Raw genomic sequence first — 17,191 nt, 5'->3', positions numbered from 1 at the left:
TGGTGTTTACCTTTCTACTTTGGTAGCATGCCGAGTATCTTCCAGGACTATGAACATTAGTTAGTAATGATGAAGGTTTTGGTAGACAATACCTCAACTTCTCCATGTTCAATAAATTGTCAAGAAAGGTTTTGTCTTCAGCAATATGGCCTTTTCATCAGTTTGTGGAGAGCAACCAAATGCTTGCAAAGAGCCTGGGTTATTTGGAGAGTCCCACTGGGCCTCTTTGGCTAACAGCTCAATTAGATGTAACCCATTCCAGGAACTGAAAGCTTCATTTGGTGACAATTCCCAGTTGGGGCTGTGGCTTCCATATTTTTGACGATTGCCTTTAGATCATCTTCGCGTATATATTACTTTAGGGAGCTTCCATTATATTGGTGTATTAGTCGGGGTTCTCTAGAGTAACAAAACTTATAGAATAAATCTCTATATATATGAGGTGGGGGTCTATTAGAATGACTTACAGGCTGCAGACCAGCTAATCCAACAATGGCTGGCTGTGAATGGAAAGTCCAAGGATTCAAATAGTTGCTCAGTTCACAAGGTTAACTGCCCCATCTTGTCTTCAGTATATGCTGGAATACTGAAGAAATAGGTAGCACCGATGAAGAAACAGACTTGCTAGCAAGGCAAGGGCAAGCAGGCAAAGAGCAAAATCTTACTTCTTTCATGTCCTCACATAGATTTCTAGCAGAGGGTGTGGCCCAAATTAAAGGTGTCGTTCTGCCTCAAGATTAAAGGCATGTGTCTTCCCACTTTAAAGCTCCAAATTAGAAGTGGATCTACGGGTCCAACATGGCTCCACGGTTGTGCATCATCTCTGCAGCGGCACTGCGGCTGCTGGGGAAGCCAGGACCCGTGCTGGGGACCTTGCTGCTGTGGCTGCTGTGTGCTTCTATTCCAAGGACAGGGAAGGCAGTTGGTTCTGCTCCCTCTTTGCCCACGTGGTGAACAATCCTTGGAGGGACGCCCAATCCACGCTGCTGTCTAAGAAGGAGACTAGTAATCTCTACAAGATCCAATTTCACAATGGAAAGCCGGAATATCTGGATGCCTACAACAGTCTGATGGAGGCTGTGCCGCCCAAGCTGCACCTGGATGAGGACTACCCCTGCTCGCTTGTGGGCAACTGGAACACGTGGTACGGGGAGCAGGACCAGGCAGTGCACCTATGGCGGTTCTCAGGTGGCTATCCAGCCCTCATGGACTGCATGAACAACCATACTAAAAAAAATAACAAGGAGTGCCTGGAGTTCCGGAAGGAATGGAGCAAGATGCTCCTTTGGAAAAGGGGTAGAGAGCAAGGGAAAGTCACAGGAGGTTGTCTGCTTCTAAACTGAGGATAAGACTGGGAAACTGGAATTGGAAAGTGGGAAGGCAAGCAAAAATTGGTTACCTGATCCTAGTTAGATTGGTCGGGGTTTTCCATGGGGAGACCACCTTGAGTACTGGCAGGTAACACAAAGCAATGAGATGAGGAAGGTTATAGAGGAGAATTGCCGTCTCTTATCATATTCTTAATGATGAGGATCTGATTCCATATTAACCACCATTGTACCCACTTGGATGGACATTATGGTGTCCACCACACCAAGTGTTGACAGTTCTTTCCATAGTTCATGTAGAGAACTCATTGGTAGTATTAATTAGAAAAATACTACAGTAATGATAGTTGACTTTATAGAAAAAAACAAATAATAGTAACAGTTTTTACAGTAAGAGCAAATACTGAAAGCTTTGCTCAAAGCAATTCTGCTTTATGACTTTGTTTTGTGCATGACCTACTTTAGTCTTCATAACTTGTTTCTGACACAGATAGCAAATGCATTTCCATTTTACAAGCAGAGGAGCTAAGCTAGTCTACTTAGTCACACTGCCCATGGAAGGCTTCAAACCTCTCACTGCTTCTGTCCAACAGATGTCTTCAATCTTACCTCATAGTGTCTTAAAAATACGTGCCTTAGAATTTATGCAATATAGTAATAAGTTTAAAAAAGAAAATCTCCAGCCTTATATGATGGTAAAACATTTTAATAATTAACAGGAAATAGTAATATTTATTGCTTCAAAGACTAAGCTGATCTGAACATATAGAGACTTTTGCAACCCTACGGCTAGATTAGACGAGGAACTGATGCCTCTAGCAGTATCTAAAACTAACAACTCTTAGTTTACTTTCTCACATTGTTGCTGGTTGCCAGTTCTAACTATTAATAAAGTTACAATTATTGACTTATTATTCTCCATGCACAAAATCAATTTAACTCTTTGCACTGGCTAATTTTATGTCAACTTAAGGCAGGCTAGAGTCATCAGTGTAGGGAACCTTAGTTAAGAAAATGTCTCCATAACGTCTGGTTATAGGCAAGATTGTAGGTCATTTTTTCTTAACTATTGGTTTATGGGGGAGGGCCAGCCCAGCCCACTGTGAGTTTTGTCATCCCTGGGCTGGTGGTCCTGAGTTCTATAAGAAAGCAGCCCTAGAAAGTCATGGGAAGCAAGCCAATAAGCAGCCTTCCTCCATGGCCTCTGCAGCAGCTCTTGCTCCAAGGTTCCTCCTGGCCTGCTTGAGTTCCTGTCCTCACTGCTTTCTTTGATAAACTATTTGATATATTGAATGGCAAATGAAATAAACCCTTGACTCCCCAAGTTGCTCTTGGTCATGGTGTTTCATCACAGCAACAGTAACCCTAATTAAGACACTTTTATTTTCGTTAATAGTATTAAAACTTATTAACCTTTTCTGTCTGGCTATAGTTATTTCTGTCAATAGTACTATTGTTACGAAGCATACTAATGGAGCTAGGCCTCTCAGAGGCATATGTTTCTCCATATTTTGAAAAATCACTCTCTTTAAAACTCCACCAATACAGTTTTTTTTTTTTTTAACATTCATTTTAGTTGGATTGAAGGTCACTTCCTCTAAAATGCCTTTCCTGGAATTGCCTTTTATCTGTTGGTTGGGTTACTTAACTATTATTATAATCTTTCCCGGTACCTAGACCTTCTTGGCATTGCTTACTCTTCCGTTGCTGTGATGCAGTACCCTGACCAAAACAACATATGAGAAGAAGAGTTTATTGTAATGGATTGTTCCACAGGGGGAGTCCACAGTGGCACTTCATTCATAGCATCAGGTGGCCAAAGCAGGATGCTGAGAGATCAAAACTTAATTCCAAAAGCAGAGGAGGAACTAGAAGGGGCAAGCTCTGAGCTCTCAAAGCCTTTCTGTAGTAGGATACTTACTCCTGCAATACTATACCACTTCCCTAAATAGTACGAACAGCTGGGGAACTAATGTTCAGGCACTTTATCCTGAGGGGGACAGTTCAGATTCTAATGTTCACATTCTCCCAGGGTTTTTATTCATAAAACTAACTGAAGTTACTCTTCTCACTGATCTAAACTTGAAGATTCAGATTGAATTTTTCTCAGTATCTCACACTGCCTCAAGTTGGTATTCACTAGGACAGAAAATGTAAAAATAGGGGACAGGCAATGGCTCACTGGTTAAGACTCACTAGCTACTCCTCCAGATGTTCTGTTCCCATCTTCACGTGGCAGCTAATAATAATTTGTAGCTCCAAACCTTGGGGATCCAACACCCTCTTTTGGCCTCTATCAGCATGAGGCACACACATAATACACAGACGTATATGTGTGCAAAACACCCATATGCATAAAAGGGTAAAATAAAATAAAAATCTGTATAAAATAATTGTAAAATGAATGAAGAAAATGACAAGTCAAATACATTATAAAAGAAAAATAAAACAAATAGGAATATTTGTAAAGTTTGTTCAGACGTCAAATTACACATGTCTGAGCTAAAATACTGGCAACAGGAAAGGAAAGGAAAAATCAACATCAAATGTTCATTTTAGTGTCAGTTATTTTAATGATCAAAGAAATGTAATAGATCACATAAAGAGAGAAGGTAAAAACATATTTGGATTGTAGTTTTCCTGGAATGACAAAAAGAGAAAAAGAAACATTAAAAATAGTCCATTGAAGTGCCATGAATTATATTTCTATTGTGCCATTGGGCGAAGTCTTAGTGAATTAAAAGATTTCAAGTACAGATCTCAAAGTCCCTATAAAACAGTGTCGCACAGGGCTCAAGAAAAAAAAAAACTTAAATTTTAATATTGTACTTAGGGTTTAAAAAATATTGCTTTCTGAAATATTAAACAAGTTCAAACTCATAGTAAAAGTGACTGGCATTACAAGAATTTCATGAGCAAAATGGCTAATCAGCACATTGGAAAATAGACCTGGAACTCTAGGAACTGAATATCTGGACAATGATGATATCTGTGATTCAAACTACCTTGAATGGAAACATTCCAATAACAAATAACATCTATACTAGAAATACAGAGCAATCTTATGAAGTACAAAGACCATCAATGTAAACACACAAAACAAGGGCTTGTAAAGGAATAACAGTGTTTTTCTGTTCTTTCTTTAAAAGGTGTATGTTTGGAGGTTTTACATTGAAAGAACTAGCTGATAATTACTGTATAATCTTTGAAAAACATGGGAAAAAAGGTAAAGATATCTCAAGAATATGATAGATGTATATCCAAGACAGTATCAATATGAAATCTAAGAAAAAACATGTTAGCATTTCTACCCCAAAAGATAAAATTATCACTTGGTATATAGGTACATTTATATGATGGAGAACAATTTCTGGAAAAGTGACCAACAATTGATCTAAAATGCAATTAAGGAAATCAAAATAAATATATAAACACTATAGTTAAATATATATAGTGTACATATGTACATATTATACATATACAATATACAGCACATGTAATATATATAGTGTATATATAGTATTAAATGTGATATAAAGCATTTGTATACTTTTAATTGTGTGCTTTTTTTATAAAATAATATCAATAAATGAATACAGATACACTTTCTATAATCCTTAATGAATAATATCACCAATTAAATTCTGTGTAGCACTATACAAGCAAGGGATGGCAATATGGTTTCTGAAAATACATCACTTATACAAAGATACTTCATGATCTGCTCACAAGGGACAACCCAAGTCATGTTTCTGTATGTGACCAAGTTACTAAAAATGTAATAGAGATTGCTCATATCATGAAATGTTGGGATAACCTTTTTCTACACTGTGTAAAGATGAGTTTCTGTCCTTCTTCACCTACCTATAGCACCTTCTGATTGGTTTAATAAAGAGCTAAGTGGCCAATAGTTAGGAAGGAGAGGATATGTGGGACTTCCTGGCAGAGAGAAGAACTCTGGGACAGAATCTGAGGTGAGAGATTTGCCAGACAGACATGAGGAAGTGGGATGTAAGGTACTGAGGAGAGGTAACAAGTCACGTGGAAGAATGTAGATTACTATAAATGTGTTAATTTGTTTTAAGAGCTAATTCATACCAAGCCTAATCTAAAGTTAAATTTTCAAAATTAGTAAAATCTCCATGTCATTATTAGGGAACTGATAGTCTGAAGAAAAATCTATTACAAAGAACTTTTTTTAAGTGTTTATGTGGTCTTACATGTATTTTCTTATTAATTCCTCCAGTCTACCACATATGATAATAATTAAGATCACCCATAATTTATTTTCCAGTAAGGTAAGAAACACAATGATGAAAATCATGTAGCTATTTACCATGTAACATGGGACTACATTTGGTTATTAAACTGAATTCTTTCAAAATAAATAATGTGGACAGTGTGTAGAGAAGAAAACAACTTCATCACTTTCAGAATGATTGTAAAGTCCTTTAAATCTGACAAATTTGGGGGCTGTTGGAAGGTTCTGTCCTTGAGACTACCTCTGTTTGTCACAAGTTTGCTTCATGAAATGAAGCCTTGCTTTTGGATACCAAAATTCCAGGTTTTGCAATCAGAAAAGGGTCCATTTCTTATCAGTGGGATTGGGGAGGCATTATCAGAGATGAAAGAGACGATATTGTATTAAATGAGGAGAATAAGAAAGAGACCATCACACTTTCAGAGAGAACAGCCAATAAAAAAATCAGAGTCAAGTGTTCAAGACATGAGTTTTAGGAATTAATCATCTAAGAAAATTTCCAGCAACCAAATTGTCTTTGCTAACTTCTTAAGTTCAACTCCAATTGATTCAAACATATAGATATATGTTGATTGTCATCGAAAATCTGAATCTTATTATACTGCTTTCTTTTTTGAAGAAACTTAGATATTAGGATTTTTGAGAATATAGAAAATAACAAATGCTTTAATTGTGACATTTAAAAATTTATTACTATGGGTATTTTGCCTTGCATTTGGTACCATATGAGTGCCTGGTACCTTCAGAGGCCAGAAGAGAGTGCAGGATCCCCTAATTTTACAGTTAAGATGGTTGTGAGTTACCATGTGGTACTCAACATTCTTCTTTTCATGAAGTACCAAACCTCTTTCCCAATTTGCTCTCACAGCATGTATATATGGCATTTGAATGGAGAGAGAGAGAGTGAGAGAGATTTTCTTTATTCACTCATCAATGGCACCAAAGCTGATTACATATCTTGCCTACCGTGAGTAATGCAGAATAAAATGTATGTGCAGGTCTCTCTGTGAATAACTATTTAAATTGAATTCTTTCACCCAAAAAACAATAATGAAAGAAAAATCAATGAAGAGTCAAGGTTTGTTTTCTCTACACTAACTGACAACTCACTGAGATGTCATTATTAACTTTTCTAGTGAATTCAGTGACATCCAATGCACATAGGCACCTCAAGGTTTCTTGTGTAAAAGAGAAAGGACCATTTTACACACGTATTACTCATAGCTTCTGATGATCATATGTGGAAATTCAGTTGAGGGAATAAACATAGTACCCAAGAAGTAAATGAGACTGACTATCAATTAAACATTTTCTAATGGTCTTCCCTTACAGAAAATGTTCCATCTCACTGGAACATTTTAGGTACAAAGTATTTCTGATGTTTTCATTAGTTTTGTTCAGTTGAATGGAAATTTTAGTCTATGAAGGTGTCGATAGTAATGTGCATAGTAACTCAACAAATGTTTTCTACTTTCTATGACTTTGTGAAATATTTATGTAGAAATATTATCTTAAATGCATCATTAGTTTTTTATCTTCGGTGAAGATATTTAAAAAGATTAAGATGAGTATTAATCTACCAGGAGAGTTCAGGTACCAACCTATAGTATAGGAAATAATCTTTTCAAGGCACATACATAGACTACAATTGGATATGCACATGGTAGCAATAACAATTGCATATAGTGGCGAAAAAATACCATTGGCTTCTTTTCTAACCATATAATCATTGCAGACAAGTTTGACAGCTTGCAAGAAATATTTATTTCCTAAAAGTTTCTTTTGAACTGGTAGATACAGCCTAAATTGCTTGGATGGCAAGCTTCCAGTTCTAGGGCTTTGCAATATGATCCCTGTCAGTAAGATGAAAAGGTCTTTCCACAGTAGCATGTCTGTCGATATGAACGAACTGGCATTCAACTCCAAAGTCTTTGGGAAAGCAAGCTTTATTTTCTGTCCATTATTGGGAAGATTAACAGAGAAGAAATTATTCACTACTTTATAGATTGTCACATTCACAGACTTTGCTTCAAAGGACAGAAAAATCAGCCAATTTGGGGAACAGAAGAAAATATTTGAGATAAAGTTTTTATTTCTTTAGTTTAACTTTATTATGAAGGGTATGAGAATCATTCTTAAAGCATCTATATTCGATATAATATAACATAGAAATTGAAAGAAAAGCATTATAAAATGTATTATGACAAAAATATTTTATTCTTATTAACTTTTCATGTTATAAATTTTGTTAAGTCAGGCAAAATGACATGTGTGTGCATGTATGCATGTGTGTATGTGTATGTGTGTGTGTGTGTGTGTGTGTGCGCGCGCATGCGTGCGTGCGTGCGTGCGTGCGTGTGTGTGTGTTACAGGTATCATGGGTCCCTGAAGAAAATTTCAAAGTATTTCTAATGACATTCTCTCATATTTGTAGTAGCCACCCTATGTCTGTCTTTCACAGTTTCAAGAATCCCATGGCTAGCCTTCATACCTCAATACATGCATTATATTCTGATGGTTACCCTAAGTCCTGCCTACAGCTGTCTTAACAATCCCTTATGAATTTGTCCTAAACTGTCAAGTTTGAGTGTACCATCCAAACCTGACAAAGCCCTACCTGAAATATAAGGGCAATGTTTTCTCCTTTCCCTTGAGTTTCAGAAACATTGAGCAGGAGTTTCTTCCTGCTAGGGAATAGGTATATTAATAAATTTAACAAATACACAATAAAAAATAGAGGAAGTGTCTCAACAAACAGATTTAGCTTCCTTCAATTCAACACATATATTTGATGTTCCCTGAATAAGAGCAGAGAGAAAATTATTAAATGAAGGAAATGTATGAGCTGTTATAAATTGCACATGAATTAAAATATCTCCTGTCAAAGGGTAGATTTACAGTACAGCCCCAGTTACTGCTAAACAGTCAAAATTTCCAGGAAATAGATGAACAGATCTCGTTGCAGCTCTGTGCTCAGAGAACCACCAATGCTATAACTATTTCCTGTCAGAGATCAAGCAATAGACTGTTGTTGTACTATGAGCTTCCACAGTAACCTAATAGTGGAAAGGACAGTGGAAGTGCCTGCATTACTATCCTTCTTAATATTTCAATAATGTCATAGGAGTATATAATCTATGAGGAAACAATGCAGACTTTAAAATAAGATGGACTCAATTTTAAGTCAATCCATCAACTCCAACCTTAAGCAAATAATCAACTTTGTGAAATGATTTTCAGAATCATCAAGTTGAAAACAGTAAATGTTCAATGATTGAGATTATAAAACCAAACTTATGAATATTCCTACAATACTGGAGTCTTTAACACTGTTTTAACAGGTTAAGATATATCATCAAAGCTTTATGTACACATAGATAATATTTTACATATGAATGATGTTCATATCTGTAGCATGAATCTTAAGCACAATATATCAACAACACATATCAATTTTTTTCTTCTTGGGAGACAGCAAATTTCCAATTTAATTTTTCTCTTATTTTATATATTTTCTTCTTCTTCTTCTTCTTCTTCTTCTTCTTCTTCTTCTTCTTCTTCTTCTTCTTCTCCTTCTTCCTCCTCCTCCTCTTCCTTTGATCTTCTTAAAACTGAGTTAAGTAATTTATTTGTCTATTGCTTTTGTGTTTTGAGAAGAATCTTGCTATATAGTACAGGATATTGCTCTGTATGCTGTGAATTTGTTGCTCTGGTTGGTTGATAAATAAAATGCTAACTGGCCAGTAGCCAGTCAGGAAGTATAGGCAGGGTAAACAGACAAGGAGAATTCTGGGAACAGGAAGGCTGAGTCAGCAGACAACAGCCTGTCCAGGGAGTAGCATGTAACAGCACACAGGTAAAGCCACAGTATACATGGCAACATATAGATTAACCATAATTCTTAGTTTTCTCAGAAATTATAAGAATACAGTGCCTTCTATCAACATAAAATAGCCTAGAAAACTACACTCACATTACCAAAAAAATGAATTATGGATGTTTGTCTTTGTTTAGATTGTTGGTTGCAATTTGTTATTGGTCATAGTCAATCTCTTTCTAAAAGAAGAAAGGAGGATATGATATAGAAAAATAGGACATAGGTAGGATAGGATAAAAGGGTAAATTATTGAATCCACTTTTAAAGATCCACAACTTGTTTAAAAATGTTTTACATTGCTACAGATTTTAGTTATTGATACAAATTTAAAGTTTAAAGTTAATTTGTTATATTGTATATATATTTCTACTCTCATTTGAGGTATTATGTTTATGTAACTCATTTAAATTGTAATGGATAATTAAGAAATACAGACTAGCCGGGTGGTGGTGGCGGCGGCGCACGCCTTTAATTCCAGCACTCGGGAGGCAGAGCCAGGCGGATCTCTGTGAGTTCGAGGCCAGCCTGGGCTACCAAGTGAGTTCCAGGAAAGGCGCAAAGCTACATAGAGAAACCCTGTCTCGGAAAAAAAAAAAAAAGAAATACAGACTAATAGTTAATCATCTATGATAATCAAACTTGTAGTCATGTTAAGTTTTCTAGGTATACATAGATGTAATTCAATTAGGTAGATAATCTTCAAACACTTCAAAGACCTACAGAATATGGAATTTAAAATGTTTTTAAAATCTTACACTTTTCTGGACAATGAGACACGTCTGCAACAACTTACTTCAGAGATGAAGATGGGCATTGAAGACACTCCATATGGAGTTTATCTTCTTCTTGGGAAAAATAGCGATTTGGGCAAAAAACTGTTCTTGCCTGGACTGCTTGACAAAATGTTACATTGACTGGACATGCAGGACCCATGGGAAGGTGACCACTGAACTTTGCAAGGCAAGATGGTCCTTCAAGTTCCTGCTTTGCAGAGGAAATTGCCAGATATGCTACATGACAGAGAGAAGCGACTGAGAGACGTTAGGCCTGTAGACTGAGATGGATGTCCCAAAGTTACAGAGGAACTTTGGGTGACTGTCCAGGCAGGTAATTGTCTCTGTCATTCTAGACTTTTAGAAGTTGCTTACAATGTATTTCCTGTTTATTTAGGTAATACTATATCCTTCTGAGGCCTTTGATGTAGTTGAAGACTAGATAGTTACAATTTTCCTTGGTTATAATAAAAGATAAATTAGATATAAAACTTTAGACTCACAAATATAGGATAGGTAAAATATTTTCTTTAATTTTGCCAAATACAATAGACTAGATATTATAACTATAATTCTTGCTTGATTACTGCTTTGTTATATATAATTTTACTATGTTAAAGTTAAAACATTCTTTTTTAAAAAAAAGAAAAGAGGAAGTGCTGTGGATATTGCTCTGTATGCTCTGAATGTGTTGCTCTGATTGGTTGATAAATAAAATGCTGATTAGCCAGTAACCAGGCAGCAAGTATAGGCAGGGTAAACAGACAAGGAGAATTCTGGGAACAAAAAGGCTGAGTAAGCAGACAACAGCCTGTCTAGGGAGCAGCATGTAACAGCACACAGGTAAAGCCACAGTATACATGGCAACACACAGATTAACAGAAATGGGCTGAATTTAGTTGTAAGAGCTAGTCAGTGATAGGCCTGAGCTAATGGCCAAGCAGTTTTAATTAATATAAGCTTCTGAGTGATTATTTTATAAGTGGCTGCAGGATCCATAGGGATGGGTAGGACCAAAGAAAACTCCAGGAAAAGGATGGTCTTGAATTTACTGTAGCTCAGGCTAGTCTTGAACTGAGAATTATCCTTCTTAGTACTTAAATGCTACCATTACAGGTGTGCTCTACCTTTTTTCTTCTCTGTCTTTGTTTCCATATCTGCAATTATTTGTCCTCATTTAACAGCATGATACCCTTATTAATAGACTCTCCATTTAGACTAACTATAATTTGCTAATCTTATGGCAAGACTTCCTCATATTCTTACATTGTTTGCTATTTCTTTTTTCTGTTGGTTGTGCAGATAATGACAAAATACTGGAGAGATTTTCAATGGGAGCTTTGTTTATTGACTAAATAAACTTACTTTTCTTATTGATATTTAGTTTTCTCTTACATGTAAATTAAATACCCACTTTTGCAAAATCACAAAAGCATGAACTATTTTTAACTTTGTTTTTGTTTTTATTTTTTTTATTATTCTCTCATACATTTCTTCCCAACCATAGTTTCCCCTCACTTCATTCCTCCCAGTCCCTCCTCCCACCTCTCATCAGCCCCAGATCTACTCCTCCTCCAATTCCCTTCAAAAAAAAGCAGGCTTCCCAGGAATAGCAATCAAACATGATATAACAAGGTACAATAAGACTAAGCATCACCCTCATATCAAGGCTGGATGAGGCAATCCAGTAGTAGGAAAAGGTTCCCAAGCACAGGCAAAAGAGTCTGACACCTTTCTCTCCAACTGTTAGGATTTACATAAGAACACTAAGCTTCAAAACCATAAGGTGTATGCAGAGGACCTAGCTTAGACCCAATCCCAGAATAGAATCAGACTTGACTGGGAAAAAAAAGTCAATGTAATTATTACTAATGATATTCTGCTACACTCAGAGATCAGTGCCTAGCCCAGTTGTCATCAGAGAGGTGTCATTCAGCAACTGATGGAAGCAGATGCCGAGACCCACAGCCAAACCCTGGGCAGTGCCAGGGGAAGACTGCAGAAGAGGGCGATTGTAGGAGCCAGAGGGGTCGAGGACACCATGAGAACATGGCCCGCAGTGTCAACTATGCATGACTCATAGGGGCTCAGAGAGATTAAAGCTACAAAATCATGAACTATTAAGGCTTTAATGGTTGTGTTCTCCCCAAAATTTATATTTAACTGTGATCTTCATTGAAAGCTTCTGAGAGCTAAGGCTTTCAGAAAGACATTACATCAAGAGATCTCTACCTTCTTAAATTTAACTAGTGCCCTGATAATCGTTTAAGGAAGTGTATTTGGCCTTGTTACTCTTCCACTTTTCTCCATATGAAAATATAGCATTCAGTGGACAATCTTGGAAACAGTGACCAGGCACCTTGATGTTGGACTTCTTTTTTTTGGTTTTTAGAGACAGGGTTTCTCTGTGTAGTTTTGGTGCCTGTCCTGGATCTCGCTCTGTAGACCAGGCTGGCCTTGAACTCACAGAGATCTGCCTGGCTCTGCCTCCTGAGTGCTGGGATTAAAGGCATGTGCCACCACTATAGGCAATGTTGGACTTCTTATCTAGAAATATGCTTTCGATCTTCATTCTTTATAAATTACCTAGTCTTAGGTATACTATTATAATAGCACAAACTAATTAACATATTTCACAATATATAAATATATATACAAATATACATACAAACTCTCTCTCTGTCTCTCTCTCTCTCACACACACATGCCCATCTTACGTAATTTTAAAGCATTTTCAGTGAATTATACTTACAAGACACTTGCTATTTATCCCTTTAAAAAACATCTATTTGTGAATTAGATAAACATTTGTATTAGTTACTTTTTTATTTCTGTAATTAAAAAAAATATAACCAAGGAAACTGATAGAAGAAAGGGTTTATTTGCCTTGCAGTTCTAGGGGGATGAAGTACATCATGTATGGCAGAGAAGCTTGGCAACTAACAGTACGCATGGTAGCAGGAACAGATGCTGAGGGCTTATGTCCTGACCACAAACATAAAGCAGAGAAAGCACGTTTAGAATGATACAAGGCTTTGAAACCTCAAAACGTGTCCCCAGTGACATACTTTATCCATCCACAAGGCCACACCTTCTAAACTTACCCAAAGAGCACCAAGTGGTTACCAAGCCTCTTATTCTACAGGAGTGATTCTTATGCAAACCATCATAATAACTCAGTGGTAGGAGTACTTGCCTACCACGCCTAAGATGTGAGGAACCTAGTACCAAAATCCCCTATACATGAAAATTTGTAAATCCAAGATCTGTTGATTCACTTATAGAAATTCTGTATGTTCTTTATGAAAAGCAGAAAGATTTTAGTAATCATGGAAGAAAAGTTAGAATAATAAATAAATAATAAAAAGAAAATTATCTTTATTTATTTCTTCCATTTGGTTAGTATACCCAATAGCCAAAAAATATAATTTTTAAATGTTTATTCATTTACTAAATAACTTATTCGATAAACATTTGTAAATCTTCTTTATTATTGATAGGTAAGCAAAATGATGAAAGAAAAACAGTAACTTGAAGAAGAGTACTTTTATCTCAGGTTTAAGTGTTGTACCAGGGTCAAAGTCATTGCTAATCATTACGTTGATTTCAGATCTCTTCCCCCTACATTTTGTAGTATTAACACTTATTGCCTTCATTTGTTGTTATGCCCCACTTTCCACATTTTCAGATGTCGGCATGCAGCTTTTATGAGTCTGAAGTGAGTGTATTGAACATTGAGGTTTACTCTAAACTTGCTCAAACCCAGGTAAAAAGGGTAATGATAAAATTCAGCTTCTTTGTGTATGAATAGTGAAGGTAATGAAGTACTAATTTGGTACATAGAAGAGATTAACATTGGATTCATTTTAAGGTTCAAAAAATGCTATTATTTTAAATTTTTTTCATAGAGGCAGGCTCTAAACACCATATGACTGGAATGTTTCTGTTCCTGAAAATAATGTCCTCTAAAAGTAAAAGTTAAAACACCACCAAAAATATGATAAAATACATCACATGGAAATTATTTCTTATTAATTACTCATGCATGTAAAATTTTGACAGTAGTCCCTGAATGCTTTGAATTTGTTCAAATATCAGTTTATCTTTAAAAATATATGATATTTTAAGATCAAAATAAAAAATGGCTGAAGCACATGTTAACTAATAGGTAAGTAACTAAACACAGTTGTATATATCATTTTCTAAATTACAATCAGATACTTTGAGTTAGAATAAGAAGATCAAAATGTATCCTAGTCTACTCATGCCAAACTATTCAACTGAAGGAGAAAAATGTCAAATGCCTCAGAATAGATGAAAGAAATGTCAAAGCATGAGAAGTTGGAGTGATCAATGTATGCACTGCCCAAGGCTATCAATAAAGCATTGTATCGTAGCTTAACTCATCTGTCTAAGTGGTGAACAGAACAATAGTCTAACCTACAGTCAATGAAGTCTTAGTCAATGAACTATATTTGGTTCTGGGACTTTTATTGCCTTTAGTGATTTGTGTGAATTCAACTTTGTTAGGAAGTTAGATTGACGCTACTTCTGAGGGAAAAAAAAATGCTTATATCTATTTCATGGAAAACTCTTATTGTCTAGGAAAAAATAAATACAAAGTCTGGGTTGATTTTGTTTTGTGTAGAGACACTTGGGCCTACAGATTTCTCAGACTCTGTGGAAAGCAGCATGTTATTAGGAATAGCATGGGCAGCTAGTCCAAGGACTTGTCTTTTTCTATCTCTATCTCTCTGCTTCCCTTTCTCTATCTGTTTGTATGCATTGTGTGTGTGTGAGCATGCACACATTTGTACTTTGTTGGAAATTTGTTATAAAAGTAGTATGTAAAAGGATTAAGTATTACTGACTTCTGTTTAACAATTCGCCAATAGAATGGTATCTCTTAAGCATTATAATTAAGAAACATACACCAAAAAATTCTGTCAAAACAATATAATGCTTTGTGAAGATTTTGAAATTGAACTGGAAAAGAATATCACTTTAGTCCCTTTTCTATTGCTGTGAAGAAACACCATGAACAGGAAACTCTTATGAAATAAATCATTTAATTGGGGGGTTGCTTACAGTTTCAAAAGTTTGATGCATTATTATCTATTAGAAGATTTTTGCTCACTAGTAGAGATGGCAGCCTCCTATGGCCTGGCAGCTTATCCCAATAGCTCAATGACATGGGACTCCTTCCTGCCCCAGCAGAACTTTGTGCCTCTACCTGCCTAGGTAGAGAATGTCCCTATGTCTAAAGGACTGACCTTATCTGAAAGCTGTCTCTAAGTCAGATGCCTCATTTATCTTCAGCTTGACCCTTGACACAGATTTCTGCTAGAAGCCTTCCCTGCTTCACATATGTTAACTAAGACTTGTGCTAGAAATCTTATGATAGGAGCATGCCATTTAATGCAAATTAGGGTTTGTCCCCAGGCTCCCCAATCCTATATATTCCTTATACTCTGGAATAAAGTTGAGTTGTTTCACCGAAAGTAGTCTCTCACAGGGCTGTCTCTGTCCATTCTCATGGGCTGTATACAAACCTTTCTGTCACTGCTTATGTCCCTTTGTCCTCTCTGACTGAGGGCCAACTGGCCAAGAAGGAAAAGAGGACCCCCACAATTATCATGGTGCAAAACATGGTGGGATGCAGGAATGTGCTAGAGGAACAACTGAGATCTACATCCTGATCTGTAGGCATAGAGAGAGAGCCTGAACACAGCATGAGCTTTTGACACCACAAAGTCCACACCCAATGACACACTTCCTCCGACAAGGGTACACAAGTCTATACCATCTATTCCTTCTAATCTGTTCAAATAAATGCCACTCTCTGGTGACTAAGCATTCAAATACATGAAGCTATTGAGGGATATTCTTATTCAAACCACTACAATAAGTACTTAAAGCAATTGTCATTAGTGCGGCCTGGTTTCTTAGACTTATATTCAGAGCTGCATGAGGTTCAGTGAAGGATTTCAGGTCAACATCTTATTTGGCAGCAGAGTAAATCTAAGGACAACCTGGACAGCTCTTTAAAAAATAGTCTTGTGATATAGCTCATCTATAGAACATGTGCCTAGCATGTGCAAAGCAACACATCTGCAGTGATGAAAAATGGTTATCTTACCTAGCCAATGTATTTCATCAAAAGGCTCTTTTAAAGGTAACAACCCTTCCCCCAAAGTAGACAGGAACATTAATTGACTCTTAGGACTTAATTAATAAAGTCTAATAACCAAAATTAACATCTCTGTCTTTTCATTCATGATCTGTGCAATTTCTCTGTGTGTGCTTTGTACTCTTTTCATAGGGATAAAAGCCTACCTGGTGCAGAATGGCACCAAGATGTCTCCAAAACTAACTTGTCCTTGACCTGTACACTACATGCACAGGGTATTTTTCTGTTTCTTTAACAATTCACAGTGTCCCTAAGCAACTCAGTGTAGGAAAGGATTCATTTGGCTTGCTCATGATAGTCTAGATCTAGGGACGTGAAGGCATGAATCCAGACAGGAACTTGAGGCAGGAACTGAAGCAAAATCTAGGGAGGAATATTGCATACTGATTTGCTTCTCCTAGCTTGTTTCCCTAGATTTCACACACACTATAAGATGACCTGCTCAGGACTGGCACCACGTACAATGTCCAGGACCCTTACGAACCAATAACATGCTCCACAGACATGGCCACTAGATAATCTGATGGAGGAAATTCCTATGCTGCATGTATCAGCTGACAATGAAGATTGACCATCATAGAACCTTAAGGAATTTAACTGGATGTGACCAGGAAGTCTCTTCATAAGGAGTACATCTGAAAGTACTAGGAGGAGTGGGGGGTGAATTGAGAGGGAGAGGCCTGGGGTGGGGGAGGAGGGAAGAAGGGGATCTTTTACTAGTGTGTAAAATGAATGAAAAGAATTCCTAATTTAAAGAGAGAG

General features: G+C 36.6%; 1 pseudogene; it reads left to right on the top strand.

Moving 5' to 3' along the window:
* The first annotated feature begins 798 nt into the window (after positions 1-798).
* LOC131896412 (protein NipSnap homolog 1-like) lies at positions 799-1,343 on the top strand (annotated as a pseudogene).
* The last annotated feature ends 15,848 nt before the right edge of the window (positions 1,344-17,191 follow it).

The sequence above is a fragment of the Peromyscus eremicus genome, chromosome 20, assembly GCF_949786415.1.
Source record: "Peromyscus eremicus chromosome 20, PerEre_H2_v1, whole genome shotgun sequence".
In the NCBI taxonomy this organism is placed as follows: domain Eukaryota; kingdom Metazoa; phylum Chordata; class Mammalia; order Rodentia; family Cricetidae; genus Peromyscus; species Peromyscus eremicus.
This window is presented reverse-complemented; position numbering and strand designations above follow the sequence as displayed.